Below are 17207 nucleotides of genomic sequence, written 5' to 3' on the forward strand. Positions count from 1 at the left end.
GCTGTTTCAACTCAGCACCAGGGTATATCAGGAGGACGGCGTCTCCACCTCAGTGCCGAGATATCGTCTACGACTGAGGTAGTAATCTCCGCATGCACATTTAGTGTAAACTGACTAATCATTTGTAAAGCCTTTTCAGGAGTGTTGACTACTAGGAGCTTATTGCTTGGATAAGTACTCACCTTCCTGTTGTACATTGACAAGAGGTGGAGGCGGCTTCTCCCCTCTCCATTATCGGGTGCTCGCATCCCACCTGTGTGTGTGCTCTCTCCTGCCAGCAGTACCGGATCCGACGAGCGGAGGCAGTGGCCACCTGGGAATTCGGGACTTGGCGGTTCCAGCATCTCCAGGGTTCGGTGGCAGAGGAGATCTGGGTGGTTCCGGTTCTACTGAGACGGGCGTCTCCTACCTTCGAGCCTGCCCACACGACACCAGCGGATTCGGCCCCAAATTGTGATTGTTGTAATTATTGTGCTTGTTTCACAATAGTAAAACTTGTTATTTATCTTCCTCCATTGTCCGTTCATTGCGCCCCTGTTGTGGGTCCGTGTTCCTACACTTCCACAACAAATTACAATTCATTATGCACAAGTGCAAACAGGGTTCCAAATATGCAAAGTCCAATTAAGTAACAAATGGTGACACGTGGGCAGGCCCGAGGGTAGGAGACACCTATCCAGAGAAGAGCCGGGACCCACGTAGTTCCACTGCCAGCCGGAGGTCTGCAAAACACCAGAACCGCCAAGTGCTGGTACACCAGGTGGCCACCGCTTAAGGCTGTCGGACCGGTACTGCTGGCAGGAGCAACAGATTAGGTGGGTGTGTGTACACCCAGCAAACAGTCAGCAAAAACAAACTCATCCTCCTGAGGGAATAAATCCAATAACTCCCAGAGTGCAGAGGAAAACTTAAGAACGTGCAGTGTCAATTGTAATACTTAGAAAATAAGAAGTGAGGAGTGGAGACGCCAGCTCCTCCAAACTTCCCCAAACTCAGCTACAAGCTGCAAGTATACAAAAACACAACTGCATAGACTTCAGTAGCAATGAATGTGCATACGGCACAAAAGGGCTGAGTTGGTTTACCTGTATGGTAAGCTGATAACTCGGCAGAGTTATGGTGTCTTTCCCAGGCTTTTATAGTGATGATGATGAAATCAAATCAAATCAAAACCCCAACGGTCAAAACGACCCCCTATGAGCAAGTACTTGCCGACAGTGGGAAGAAAAAACTCCCTTTTAACAGGAAGAAGCCTCCAGCAGAACCAGGCTCAGGGAGGGGCAGTCTTCTGCTGGGACTGGTTGGGGCTGAGGGGAGAGAATCAGGAAAAAGACATGCTGTGGAAGACAGCAGAGATCAATCTCTAATGATTAAATGCAGAGTGGTGCATACAGAGCAAAAAGAGAAAGAAACACTCAGTGCATCATGGGAACCCCCCAGCAGTCTAAGTCTATAGCAGCATAACTGTGGGATGGTTCAAGGTCACCTGATCCAGCCCTAACTATAAGCTTTAGCAAAAAGGAAAGTTTTAAGCCTAATCTTAAAAGTAGAGAGGGTGTCTGTCTCCCTGATCCGAATTGGGAGCTGGTTCCACAGGAGAGGAGCTTGAAAGCAAGCCTGCAGTCTGAGAGCGAAGCGCTCTATTGGGGTGATATGGTACTAAGAGGTCCCTAAGATAACAATTCCCTAGAATTAACAGGAAGCCAATGAAGAGAGGCCAATATGGGTGAAATATGCTCTCTCCTTCTAGTCCCTGTCAGTACTCTAGCTGCAGCATTTTGAATTAACTGAAGGCTTTTCAGGGAACTTTTAGGACAACCTGATAATAATGAATTACAATAGTCCAGCCTGGTCCATGACTGGTCCCTAGTCCATGAAGATGACAAACAGCTGATGACAGCTTAACGGTGCGCAACTGGTGGTGCCAAAAGAGGCCAATAGGCCAGTGCGCCCTCTTCAGGGCAAAAAGGTGTCCGCATGGTAGGGCGCCATCTGCCCACCCGGAAGCGAACATTTGCAAACATCAAACAAACGTTCATAGAATGTTTGTTTACTGTTCAGCAAGTTTGTGAACGTTCATGTAATGTTTGTGATATTTGTCTAATGTTTGCATGGAGGCAAAAATCAACTGAACGTTCATAGAATGTTCATTTACTGTTCAGCAAGTTTGCGAACATACATATAATGTTTGTGATGTTTGTCTAATGTTTGCATGGAAGCAAACATTAGACAAACATGTAAGGAAACATTTGCAAAAATCAATCAAATGTTCATAGAATGTATGCTTAATGTTCAACATTCACATAATGTTCATGTTGTATGTGTAAAGCTTGCCTCTAAATAAAAGTGTGTGTGTGTGTGTGTGTGTGTATATATATATATATATATATACGAGGTCTATTAGATAAGAAACTGACACTTTTATTTTTTTTTAACTATATGGATTTGAATGACGTGCGATTACACCAATCATGCTTGAACCCTCGTGCGCATGCATGAGTTTTTTCACGTGTGTCGGTGACGTCATTTCCCTGTGGGCAGGCCTTGACTGAGATGTGGTTCAGCCCTCTCGGCTGAATTCCTTTGTTTCACACGCTGCTCGAGAGTGCGCGCGTTGCTTTATCAAAAAATTTTTGGGACCTGTGAGGAATATCCGAGTGGACACTATTCGAGAAATTAAGCTGGTTTTCGGTGAAAAGTTTAATGGCTGATGAGAGATTATGGGGTGTTTCTGTCGCTGTAAGGACTTCCCACGGAGTGGGATGTCACGCAGTGCTTCCAGGCGCCGTCGTCGGCCTGTTTCCACCTGAAGACATCCTAATTTAAGGCTTAATTCACCCAGGACGGCGTGAGAGAACAGAGAAGATTCAGAAGAGGCCGGCATGAGGACTTTATGCGGACATTCCACTGTTTAAGGACATTTTTTAATGAAAGACGTGCGCTCGAATTCGCCGAGTCATTTCCGTGACGACTCGACAAATCTGTGTGCGCTGCGACAGGAAAAACACTTCCATGTTGAAAACCATTTGTAAAATTCAGGCGGCTTTTGATGGCTTCCAACAAGTGAGTAACTGAGAAATTGTTTAACAGCTTGGGCATGTTCCAGCTTGTCCGTTAAGGTTTCCAACGGAGGTGTTTTTCCTGTCGCGACCCCCCGCAGTCGGGTCCGGCCCGACATGCGACTCTGCCCGCACGTTCTTTCATTACAAAATGTCCGTTAACAATGGAATGTCCAAATAAACTCCTCATGCCGACTTCTTCTGAAAGTTCTCTGTTCTCTGATGACTTACTGGGTCAACAGAGCCTGAAATGTGGAAGTTTTCAACTTGAAACTGCGAGATGCTGCAGCCTCGAAGCGCAGATCACCGTCAGGTGCCGTGGGCCATCCTTAAAGCGACACTACCGGACCAAAATCTCGCATCAGCCGTTAAAATTTTTACCGAAAACCAGCTGAATTTATCAAATGGTGTCCACTCAGTTGTGCCTTACAGTTTTTAAAAAATTTTGATCAAACAAAGCAGCAGTCTCTGAGCCATTCATAAACAATGAAAAAAATCGACGAGAGGGTGGGCCACTCCTCACTCAAAGACTGCCCACAGGCGAACGACGTAACCGACAGGCGTGAAAAAACTCTTGCATGCCCACGAGGGTTCAAGCATGTCTGATGTAATCACACGTGATTCAAATCCATATGGTTTTTGAAAAAATAGACCTCGTATGTATATATATATATATATATATATATATATATATATATATATATATATATGTATGTGTGTGTGTGTGTGTAAAATTTCACATTATAGGAAAACATTAAATATCATTTACGGCATACAGAAAGTTAATGTTGGACTCCATTTAAATTATGTGTGCAAACATAGGTAGAATGAACAATAGGAAATAATTTAAGCAGTCTACCATGGTAACCAAGAATTTGTCGATTTATGATTTATTCAGGCCTACTGAATATACTGTATAATTTCAAGATTACTGTAATAAACTGACAGAGCTAACTCCAAAACATGTCTTGGTGCTACTTGCATAAACATGCACTCTGTTAATTGGAATATTAATTTTTGCAAAATAATTTACATCACTACAGACTGTGGTTGTCAGCTACCAAAATATGTTTTTTATGGAAACAGATTGCAATGGCAGATTATTATCCAGACGTCCCACAGACCTGAGTTACATACATTTTGCCAAATTTTAAAACAGCCTATCTTTAGCATTTTTTTAAATAAGGAAAAATACATTAAAGTTATTAAAAATTGATTTACAAAATAATGTTTTAAACATGCATGAGCAGGAAGCATTAACATTTAAATAAAACAGCTCACAGACGAATAATATTTTTTACTGGTCACTTCACAACTTGCAGTTCAAACATGTTTTTGAACAAACATGCTGAACATGAGATGAATATAACAGTCACACACGTTACAGTGGCAGAAATCAACTCGATTTCACATTTCCAGAATGAACATTTGTCCAGGGTTTAGTGTTTCGCTCAGGCCTCATTTGAAGATGACTTCATGTCACAGTCGAACAGTGTTTGGTGGAAATTGTTACCACATAATTGTTACACCATATTTCTTGCTTTCTGATTCCTTTAATATCAGTTGCTTAATTCATGTTTGCAGTGAGGCATGATATTATAATTATCCAGGGTAAAACATGTACATTGTACACAATATAATTGTAAGACATGGATACAATCATTTCTGTATGTAAAATGCAACAAAAATAAAATAAAAATAAAAAAGCATCAGTGATCATTGTGTATAATTTCCTGTAATCAATCAATCAATCAATTTTTTTTATATAGCGCCAAATCACAACAAACAGTTGCCCCAAGGCGCTTTATATTGTAAGGCAAGGCCATACAATAATTATGTAAAACCCCAACGGTCAAAACGACCCCCTGTGAGCAAGCACTTGGCTACAGTGGGAAGAAAAAACTCCCTTTTAACAGGAAGAAACCTCCAGCAGAACCAGGCTCAGGGAGGGGCAGTCTTCTGCTGGCACTGGTTGGGGCTGAGGGAGAGAACCAGGAAAAAGACATGCTGTGGAGGGGAGCAGAGATCGATCACTAATGATTAAATGCAGAGTGGTGCATACAGAGCAAAAAGAGAAAGAAACACTCAGTGCATCATGGGAACCCCCCAGCAGTCTACGTCTATAGCAGCATAACTAAGGGATGGTTCAGGGTCACCTGATCCAGCAAATAAAAGTTTGTGTTCCACAAGTTAATTCGCCTGTTCAGTCTCTATACTCTGATTAAGAGACCACTGACTGAGAGCAGAAGAGGAGACTAACGCTGGACGCTCGTCGACTGGGATTCCTCACAAAGAACCACCACATAGCTACCATCAGGTAGCAGCTAGCTTCAAATGGCGGGGTCTTTGTGCCGTGATATTGACGCTGTGACTATCAAAAGAAGGTAATGGAACCTGATGTGAGCACAAATTCGTTTTAGCCAGAAATAACAAAACTTGCTTGAAGCTTGATTATGCCAGCCATGGATTAATGGGAACCAAACCAACACATTTTTGACTAGCACAGAGCTAATGTTAGCCACAGACAGGCACAGGCCTAATTAATATTTTGACTAAAACATGACTAAAATATATACTCTCTTTTATTAGGTGTTGACGCAATTGACGTTTAAGTAATGTCAGTACCCAGAAAGAGACTTTAGGAGGATAAGCTTGTGATAATATTTTTGGATTATTGCTTGTTTCCCCCCCAACAGTAACCATGCCGGCTGCCATAAGAGTTGTTGAATCAGTGAATCCTCCATCTGATCAGTGGGTTGAGTGTGTGCCTGCAGTTGATTGACATCAGCCTGATTATCCGCAGGTTAGTACTATAATGGATAAATAAGATTGTATAGTGTCTTGTGCCAGTAGATTCTAAAATTCATGTTCAGCAAGCAAAATATTCAAACATTTCTGGCAAGAAATACTCTGTTCTATTTGGGATATAATTTGAAAATAGAGTAAAATCTGTCAGTAATGAAGTTGTATATGCTAACTTTCCTTTCTTAAAGAAATAATTTACAGGCTCTGTTACTCAATAAACATATTTATTTATTGCTGATATAAAGTTTCAGAATTTCTTATATAAAAAATTCTGTGTCCCTTGCATAATGTTTCATTTGCATAGTGTGTGCATACTGTCTATGGTACCATACACTTGAAACATAAGGACTTCTATGCTGTACTACTGAGGTTTACCATCTTATCTGGGGTGGAAAAAATGACCTGTGCGAACAAAAAAATAATAATTTTTGGAGATTCTTTTGGAATAGACCTGAGTAAGCACCAGAATGCATTTGAGATTTCACATTTTTCTGTGGGACAACCACCAGCCCCCACCAGGGCCTTGTCAAGACCTTTCAAGTTTTTTTTTTTTTTTTTTTTTTCCATAGCTCACTTTCATCACTCAGTTCATTCACAGATTTGTCCGTGCTCATGATGAAAGGTCAACAGCATTGGCTTAATCATTTGTGAAGCATATGATTTAATAAAAAGTGGGAACTTCTGTGTTAAGGTTGTAACATGTGGATCTATATACATTTTGTGTTCCAGGAGAAGCAGAATGACATCATTCACAGTATCGAACATCTGAATGACAAAGTTGATGCACTGCATCCTTGGACCATCCCTGAAAGTGTCGGTTCCCAGACATACCAGGAGAGAGAACAATGTGGACACTGCTGACATGATTATCCGAAGGTTGGCCAGCTAAACCAGAAGTGTGTGCTTGAACCAATTATAAGCAGTGCCTGGAAGTAATGGGGCTTCCAGTAAAGTCACTTAAAGAAGTGAGTTAATGTGTTTTCTGTTTGATAGATCCTCTTCACTTCAATAAAGTTTTGCCTTTTTTTTTTAACACAGTGTATTATAAACATGCTGTATTTGTGGAAACTAGTAACTAAAGGGCCTTTCACATTGCATTCTTTATACGCGTCAACCAACAACTCCCAATGTGTCGTCAGTCACGTTGTGTCAACGCCTCCCTACGCCCTGACGCGACGCATGCAGCAGGGGGGCGGAGATTTTCACGCTGATTTTTTTTTTTTTTTTTTCTCCAGAGGAAAGCTGAATGGTCGCCATATTGTATATGTGTTGATGAACCAAGAAAAAGCTTTAATATAGCAATTTGATTTCACAATCAAATTAATTTTTGGGTTAAAAAACATTTGCAAGGATTTTTATATATTATTTGTATAAATGAGCAGTCCTGTGACACGTTTCTGTTTTGTAGAGATCAGTGGTTTCTGCCACGAGTCTTCCATGTTTGGACTAGAGGTGCACCGATCAGGATTTTTTTAGGCCGATCACTGATCACTGAAATTTTGATCTGCCGATACCGATCAAGTACATATTTGGATCATGCCCAAAATAAGAATATAGGTCTAATGTATAGGACTATTTTTGCATTAAAACTTAATGATGAAAACAAAAAACATGCATTCAAATAAAGACACTTAAATAAACTGCTAACTTTTGTTTTATTACACTGACTTTTGAGTTGAGAATGTAAAATACAGCCCTCATTCTATGAGGTTAAAATTCTCATTAATATTTGTAAATGCACACAGGGTGGTCTACAAATAATCATCTGTTTAGCTCAGCTTTTGACGCGACACTTCTAACGCCTGTAAAAAAGCTACGTGTTTCATTGAAAATAATGCTTTTTAGACCGATTTGTGATGCCTCTGACACTTCCAAAGCATGCGGTGTGAAAGGCCCTTTACACAAATAGCGGTGGGTGGGTACAGAGGATTAATCATTTTTGTCTGATCTGCTTTCACCTGTGTGGTATCCCTCGCTGATAACTAACCTGAGAAAAAATTCTGCAAGCAAATAAACAGCTTGTTAAAAATATAGGGCCTGTCCAATAAGGAGTTGAGTTGAATACCAGTTATGACCATGCCGCTCAAATTATACAGTATCTGAACAGGAAAGTATATATAATTGCTTATGACCAGAGGTGTCAAGTAACGAAGTACAAATACTTCGTTACTGTACTTAAGTACACTTTTTAGGTATCTATACTTTACTCCATTACTTATTTTTCTGCCTACTTCCGACTTCTACTTATTACATTTTCACACAAGTATCTGTACTTTCTATTCCTTACATTTTTAAAACAAACAGCCTCGTTACTCTTGGCTTCAGCGCCGGTGGATGTGCGCTGACGCCTCAGGGCACATCCACCGGAAGCTCGAGGTGCCAGCTCACATCCACCTTTACCGAGGTGCCAGCGCGGATTTATCTGACCATGGGTCCGAAGAAGGCACTGACAGCGGAGGAGGGAGACGATATCAAGAATCCCTGGACTTTTTGTCTGAGGAAATCTCTGTTGTTAAAATGCAGCAGAAATCCATTATGGAGCTGGTGGAAGAAGTGAAGGCTCTCCGGATCCAGAATGCCGAGAAAGACCGGCATCTGGTGCACCTGGAGAACCGTGTTGCAGAGTTGGAACAGTACACAAGGATGAACGACGTTATTATTACAGGAATTCATATTAAACCTCGATCCTACGCACGGGCGGTGTCAGAAGACAGCGGAGGGGAGGCCAGTGAGCAGGAGGCCAGCTCAGTGGAACAACAGGTGGCTGACTTCCTGCAATCTAAAGGTATTCAAATGGACTGTAATAACATTGAAGCGTGCCACCCCCTGCCCAGGAGAGAGGATGGAGTCAAGCGAGCAGTTATAATGAGGTTTGTCAACAGAAAACATAAAATGGCATTGTTAAAACAGGGACGGAAACTCAAAGGAACAAACGTATTCATCAATGAACATCTGACCAAAAGAAACGCAGACATCGTCAGGAAAGCTCGTCTCTTAAAAAAGCAGGGAAAAATTCAACAGACATGGACATCCAACTGCAAAACATTCATCAAACTGAACGGAACACCAGAACAAGTGAAGGTTATGGTAATCAGGAACATCAAGGAACTGGACAAATACGATCAATAAGGTATGAGGACACAAACACATCACAACACCATGACACAGACCAGAGGAACCTATTCATCTACTACATCATCTACATCTGGAGACAAGAAGGATATAACTCACAGGATTGCTGATCATGGAAAACTAGAACTGAGAACATTTAAATACACAGACCACAATGTACTGGACTTGGAGCACGATATAGACCCGGACAATAATTTCTTCTCAAATATCAATGACAGTTGTTGCTATTATACAGATGAACAGTTTAATCGGATCATTAAAACGGATAACAAATTATCAATAATCCATTTCAACAGCAGAAGTCTATATGCAAACTTTAACAACATTAAAGAATATTTAAGTCAATTTAAAAAATATTTAACATAATTGCTATATCAGAAACATGGATCAATGAAGATAAAGGAATGGATTTTGAACCAGTCGAAGCAGTGGTTTGCAGATTGAAGCAATGCTTCAACCTATTGTTTCGTTTATTCTTTCTTTCTTTCGCTTAATTTTCCCCCGCTAAAACCCTAAAGAGCATACTTCTGTGAGTATTATTTACCTTTTCTATGTTAAACCGACCTGTTATGGTCTTCTGAAACAGTTGATAGATGTATTTTATAACTTAAAAATGGGAGCGACGCTAACGCGTTAGCATGTCTATGGCATTTTCAATGTTAAAAGTTAGCATGAAGCAGTTCCAGCTGTCTTCACGTTCGGGTGCATTTGTTTTCAAATTGTAATATTTCTTAAATTTATTTTTGTTTATATATTAATAATCTAATGATAATTATTATATACAGTTTCAGAGAAAGAGACAAAAAGAACCTGAATAGAAACACAACAGAAAATAAAATATAAAAGCAACTAACAATGAACATAAATAAATACATACATACAGAAATAAATAAGTGTTTCCTGTGAACACCTAGTAACTCTTACACCTCCATTTCATCCCTGTTTTATTTAAGTTTAATGACAGTTTGTTTCGGTCAAACCGTATTGTCAATGTGTTAATTTCTTCAGTGATTTCCTCCAGAACTATCTGCCAAACTAGAAAACTGCTGCATCCTAGTAAGAGCAGAATACTACTGGAATGAATCTGAATAAGGAAAGTATTTTTTTTTTTTTTTCCTTCACTAAATGGATGCTGCACTCACTGCAGTTTATTGTCTGGAATAGTCCCAGATTGCATTTCAGAGCTCCTAGAATTGAAACATTTTCGTGCAGGTGGTGTTGGGGGGTAATTTTGGGTTTTGGGTCTTGGGCTACATGTAGAACGAATCAGTTTTTAAATTAAGCTTTCAATTCATATAGTGACATCTACCTCTTTTTTTTTTTTTTTTTTAAGGTTACTTTATACTTTTATACTTTAAGTAGGTTTTGGAGCACATACTTTTTCACTTTTACTTGAGTAAAGAGGTCAAGTTGATACTTCAACTTTTACCAGAGTGTTTTTAAACTGCAGTATCTATACTTCTACTTAAGTAACAAATGTGTGTACTTTTGACACCACTGCTTATGACTGACAATGGAAATGTTCAACTTGCAGCTCAAGAGTGCTAATGACAGACTTGATGGCGAGGACAAGTGAACCAGGCACCAGAGGAATGCCCTAATCAATGCCTTGACTGCATACACCCCTGGAATGGAACAAGGGAAGAATACGGTAACAAGCATTGTCAGGGGCTGCTTGTGCGTTACGGCTCCTGTTTATCTTTGGCAGTGCTTCAGCAGTCAGGGCAAGTCAGGTACCATCAAAGGCAGCCTTGCCAGGGACGTGCCACAAATTTACAGAGTTATTATGGAGGCTGCAATAAATATCACATCAATGGACAGTACTATCATCATTTCTACAATTGTGCCATAATCCAAAGATGTCCTATCCAAGCAGAAGAAGTATAGGCGGGACCATCCTGAACTTCTTTCTGACCCAGATTACAGGTTTGAGAAACTAACAATCTTGCAAATCTGTCTTTTTTTTTTTTGAGGGGGGGGGGGGGGGGGGGGTGACACCCAGTCACAGTAGAGAGGCACCGTGACGTCTGGTCTCTCTCTGGCTGCTAATGCAACATGGCAGAATCCGCTCCAAAACAGATTAATTTCCGTGTAAATCTAACATGTCTATCATATATTATGTAAAAGCTACTGAAAAACACTTTGAAAACAGAAAACGCTATTTTCACAACCTGATAACACAAGACATCTCACAGACATCAGTGTGCACACACATCCTGCAGGCGATGGTAGCTTGCACATTTTTCAGAAGCTCATGCATGTGCACACGCATGATCTCCTTTGGATGCCATTAAAATGTCATTGAGTTTATCCTACAACACCAATATAAACATACAGAGGCGAATATATTAGTGATACACAGATAAAACAATAAAGGGCATATATATATATATATATACACACACTTTGCACTGGGATACCAGTTAAGTAATTATTAAGAAGATAATCCTCATACGGCTGAGAGTATTTTAGTATTGTGTTTGTATTTCATAATATCAAAGCTTATGAGCAGATTAGCAGCAGCACTTAATTTGCATTGTACATGGAATATTTTTGATAAAATTTTATTTTACTTCCGGAGAAACTTTTTCTCTGGTGATCAAACATTAATTTAAATTAATAATTTTTTATTATTTTTGTATATTTTTTTATCATATGAATTTCCTCAGGAAATTTTATTGTAATGTGTTTGTGTTAAAACTGTTCAATTATATTGTCGTATCTGACTCATACTTCTATGTGATTAAAAACTTAGTGTTTTGTCATGTGAATTTCCTCAGGAAATTTATTGATTGTAATGTTTGTGTTAAACTGTTCAGTTTCGCTCTTAAAATGTGTGTTCAGCAAGTTGCATTGTCGTATCTGACTAATGTCATATTGAGTCTTCAAATCTGTGATTAAAAACTTTATATTAATATTTTTTCATAGGAATTTTCTCAGGGAATTTATTGAGAGTAATGTTTGTTTTAAAACTGTCCACAGTTTTGCTCTTAAATATCATAAAATATTATTAACTGTATGTAGATGTAAGCTGAATTTATTTTTGCTCCTAAAATGTGTAGTTGGTTGTAGATCAATAGATGAATTTTTTTAGGTTTCATTATTATTTCTCGAAGATTTATTCTTATTTTGTCTGAACATCTTTTGGAGTAGTGTCGGTGGTATGCCATGTAAGAAATCTTTTGTAAAGTTGAAAATGTTTCATTTTATGTGCTTTTTTATTTTTGAGCATGATGTTTAATTCTGTAAAGATGAATTCCATCATTAAATCTGTAAGTGATTTCAAAAGTTTCTGCATTATTGATTTTATATGTGAATTCCATAAATACATTGCAAGTTACTATTTGAATAAAACCTGTTAAATTTTAAAACATTTACAAAGTTTGTTTTACGTCATTTTTAGTTCTCAGTAGGAAAAATCACAAAAAAATTGTAGATATATTGAGCAGGAACATTGCACAAACATCATATGAACAAAGAAGGACAGGTAATGTTAGCATTCGAACATTCTACAAATGTTCATTTAATGTTCTGGTTCAACTGTTCATATGTTTGTGAACATTTGTGAATGTTTGTATAATGTTCATTGAATGTTTGCATGCAAACATTACCTGTCCTCATTCTTTGTTCATAAGATGTTCATCCAATGTTCATGCCATGTTTGCAAACGTTCTCATGCAAACGTTCAATGAACATTCAAAGAATGTTCAGTTTCCAGGTGGGTGGTTGTGGGCCAGCAGTACCTCCTCTTCAGCGGCCCACACAACAGGACCCCCCCAACCCGACCCGGCTTGTCTGGATGCTCCTGGTAGAACTCCGTCAGGAGGGTGGGATCCAATATGAAGCTTCTCTTCACCCAGGAACGTTCTTCTGGGCTATACCCCTCCCAGTCTACCAGATATTGATACCCCGGCCCCTCCGACGAACATCGAGGAGTTTCTTCACCGTCTGGGCAGGTTTGCCATCGATGATCCGGGCAGGAGGTGGCGCTGGTCCAGGGGGGCAGAGGTCCGATGTGTGATATGGTTTGATACGGGAAACGTGAAAAACCGGGTGAATCCGCAGTGAAGCAGGGAGTTGAAGCTTCACTGCGGCTGGACTGATCACCTTGATGATTTTATAGGGTCCGATGAAATGGTCGGTCCATTTTGGGGAGTCCGTCTGTAGAGGGATGTTCCTTGTGGAGAGCCAAACCTCCTGCCCGGGCTGGTAAGCTGGGGCTCATCTGCGGTCCGCATGGTCCTTAGCCCGCGTCCAGGCCTTCAGGAGAGCAGAGCGGGTTTTCTTCCACACCCGACAGCATCTTCTGAGGTGGGCCTGGACTGAGGGCAACTCGACCTCTCCCTCAATGGCAGGAAACAATGGGGTTGATACCCCAAGCAGACCTCAAATGGGGAGAGGCCGGTAGAGGACGACACCTGGCTGTTGTGTGCGTACTCGATCCAGGCCAGGTGTTGACTCCAGGCCGTCGGGTGCGCAGATGTGATGCATCTCAGCGCTTGCTCCAGGTCCTGGTTAGCCCGCTCTGCTTGACTGTTTGTTTGTGGGTGGTATCCGGACGACAGGCTCACCGTGGCCCCCAGCTCCCTACAGAAGCTCCTCCAGACCTGCGAGGAGAACTGAGGACCACGGTCTGACACAATGTCCGTGGGGATACCATGCAGACGCACGACGTGGTAGACCAGGAGGTCTGCAGTTTCCTGGGCCATCGGGAGCTTTGGGAGGGCCACAAAGTGGGCCGCCTTCGAGAACCGGTCCACTATCGTCATGATGACCATTTTTCCCTGGGACGCAGGGAGGCCCGTGACGAAGTCGAGTCCGATGTGCAACCAAGGGCAACGAGGCACAGGCAACGGCTGGAGGAGCCCCTTCTCAGGCTGATGAGAACCCTTGCCCCTGGCGCAGGTGGTGCAAGCCCGGATGTGAGCAAGCACTTGGCGACAGTGGGAAGGAAAAACTCCCTTTTAACAGGAAGAAACCTCCAGCAGAACCAGGCTCAGGGAGGGGCAGTCTTCTGCTGGGACTGGTTGGGGTTGAGGGGAGAGAACCAGGAAAAAGACATGCTGTGGAGGGGAGCAGAGATCAATCACTAATGATTAAATGCAGAGTGGTGCATACAGAGCAAAAAGAGAAAGAAACACTCACCTTAGCCGGATCGGGTGCGACGGAGTTGGAGGAGATGATGAACCCCAAGAAGGACAGAGAGGTGCGATGGAACTCACACTTCTCAGCCTTCACGAACAGCCGGTTCTCCAATAACCGCTGAAGGACCTGACGGACATGCTTAACATGAGTCTCAGAGTCCTGGGAGAAGATGAGGATATCGTCTAGGTATACAAAGACAAATCGGTGCAGGAAATCCCGCAGAACGTCATTAACCAAAGCCTGGAACGTTGCGGGGGCGTTGGTGAGGCCGAACGGCATGACCAGGTACTCAAAGTGCCCTAAGGGGGTGTTAAATGCCATCTTCCATTCGTCTCCCTTCCTTATCCAAACTAGATGGTAAGCATTCCTAAGATCCAACTTTGTGAATATTTTGGCTCCATGCAGGGGCGTGAACACCGAATCCAAGAGAGGTAATGGGTATCGGTTGCGAACTGTAATCTCATTCAGCCCTATAATCAATGCATGGACGGAGACCACCGTCCTTCTTGCCCACAAAAAAGAAACCTGCACCTAACAGGGATGAAGAATTTCGGATTAGCCTGGCAACTAAAGAGTCCCGGATGTAGGTCTCCATTGATTCGCGCTCAGGACCTGAGAGGTTGTACAGCCTGCTGGACGGATACTCAGCGCCTGGAGTCAAATTAATGGCACAATCATACGGTCAATGTGGGGGCAGGGTGAGAGCCAGATCCTTGCTGAAGACGTCAGCAAGGTCATGATACTCAACCGGCACCTCCGTAAGATTGGGGGGAACTCTGACCTCCTCCTTAACTTCATCGCCTGGTGGCACCGAGGATCTTAAACACTCCCGGTGGCAGGTTTCGTTCCATTGAGCCACAACCCCAGATGGCCAATCGATCCGGGGATTGTGTTTCATCATCTATGGGTAGCCCAAAATAACCCTGGAGGTAGAAGGTGTTACATAAAACACAATCTCCTCCCTGTGATTACCAGAGATGACAAAGGTTAAAGACCATGTCTGATGTGTGGTTTCTGGCAGTAGGGTGCCATCTAGTGCCCGCACCCTCAATGGTGAAGGAACGGCCACCAGAGGGAGCCCTACGGCCTTAGCCCATCTACTATCCAGTAGGTTCCCTTCCGATCCTGTGTCAATCAGTGCTGGAGCGGTAAGGGTTAAATCCCCACAGAGGATTGTGACTGGGAGTCGTGCGCATTTTTGTGGAACACTTGTGTGGTTTGTATGGATGGATGACATGGATGACCTCTAATTTCCTGCTTTTAAACTCAGATAAAACTGAAGTTATTGTACTTGGCCCCACAAATCTTAGAAACATGGTGTCTAACCAGATCCTTACTGTGGATGGCATTACCCTGACCTCTAGTAATACTGTGAGAAATCTTGGAGTCATTTTTGATCAGGATATGTCATTCAAAGCGCATATTAAACAAATATGTAGGACTGCTTTTTTGCATTTACGCAATATCTCTAAAATCAGAAAGGTCTTGTCTCAGAGTGATGCTGAAAAACTAATTCATGCATTTATTTCCTCTAGGCTGGACTATTGTAATTCATTATTATCAGGTTGTCCTAAAAGTTCCCTAAAAAGCCTTCAGTTAATTCAAAATGCTGCAGCTAGAGTACTGACGGGGACTAGAAGGAGAGAGCATATCTCACCCATATTGGCCTCTCTTCATTGGCTTCCTGTTAATTCTAGAATAGAATTTAAAATTCTTCTTCTTACTTATAAGGTTTTGAATAATCAGGTCCCATCTTATCTTAGGGACCTCGTAGTACCATATCACCCCAATAGAGCGCTTCGCTCTCAGACTGCAGGCTTACTTGTAGTTCCTAGGGTTTGTAAGAGTAGAATGGGAGGCAGAGCCTTCAGCTTTCAGGCTCCTCTCCTGTGGAACCAGCTCCCAATTCAGATCAGGGAGACAGACACCCTCTCTACTTTTAAGATTAGGCTTAAAACTTTCCTTTTTGCTAAAGCTTATAGTTAGGGCTGGATCAGGTGACCCTGAACCATCCCTTAGTTATGCTGCTATAGACGTAGACTGCTGGGGGGTTCCCATGATGCACTGTTTCTTTCTCTTTTTGCTCTGTATGCACCACTCTGCATTTAATCATTAGTGATCGATCTCTGCTCCCCTCCACAGCATGTCTTTTTCCTGGTTCTCTCACTCAGCCCCAACCAGTCCCAGCAGAAGACTGCCCCTCCCTGAGCCTGGTTCTGCTGGAGGTTTCTTCCTGTTAAAAGGGAGTTTTTCCTTCCCACTGTAGCCAAGTGCTTGCTCACAGGGGGTCGTTTTGACCGTTGGGGTTTTACATAATTATTGTATGGCCTTGCCTTACAATATAAAGCGCCTTGGGGCAACTGTTTGTTGTGATTTGGCGCTATATAAAAAAAATTGATTGATTGATTGATATGGCTCACTCTTAGCCCAGTCTCTAAGGGTGAATGTTGGAGTTTTAACTGCTTGGGGCAATTCTTCTGCTCATGCTCACTCGAGCCGCAATAAAAACACTCTCCACGGGCCAGCCTCCTTTGTCTTTCCTTCATTTTGATTTTAGCCCCGCTCATGTCCATAGCATCATCAGCAGGGGGAGCTGGTGCAGCGCGGAGAGCCCTGGCTTTGGAGCGGGGAGAGGGCAGCACTAACTCGGATCTGGATGGGAGAGGGACAGTGTGCACCCGGCCACGTCCTTCGTCTCAATCCCGCTTGAATTCCTCAATCTAGATCCCGCGGCTGATCCGGAGACAGCCCATTTACAAAGGTGGCGCGGAGTGAGACTGAATCCCAACCGGACCTCGCTGCCGCAACGCGGAAGTCAATTGCGTAATCAGCTGCACTCCATCGTCCCTGTCTCATTGACAGCAGCATATTTGAAGTGGACTCGCCTCTGTTGGGATGATCGAACACCTGTCGAAACTCCCGTATGAACCCAGTGTAAGTTGAGAGGATCCCTGAATCTTGTTCCCAGAGCACCGTAGCCCAGGCGCGTGCCTCGCCCCGAAGCAAATTAATGACATAAGCCACCCAGCTGTGCTCCGACGTGTACATAACGGGCCGTTGTGAAAA

At 42.3% G+C, this 17207-nt stretch overlaps 1 long non-coding RNA gene across 1 annotated transcript; it reads left to right on the forward strand.

Annotated features, from left to right (window-relative positions):
- Positions 1–5300: 5300 nt before the first annotated feature.
- Positions 5301–6647, forward strand: LOC117502480. The gene is made up of 3 exons (XR_004558311.1): positions 5301–5443; positions 5756–5862; positions 6594–6647. It is a non-coding gene; the product is annotated as an uncharacterized LOC117502480 (long non-coding RNA).
- Positions 6648–17207: the final 10560 nt, after the last annotated feature.

This window comes from Thalassophryne amazonica, chromosome 20, assembly GCF_902500255.1.
Source record: "Thalassophryne amazonica chromosome 20, fThaAma1.1, whole genome shotgun sequence".
NCBI lineage: Eukaryota > Metazoa > Chordata > Actinopteri > Batrachoidiformes > Batrachoididae > Thalassophryne > Thalassophryne amazonica.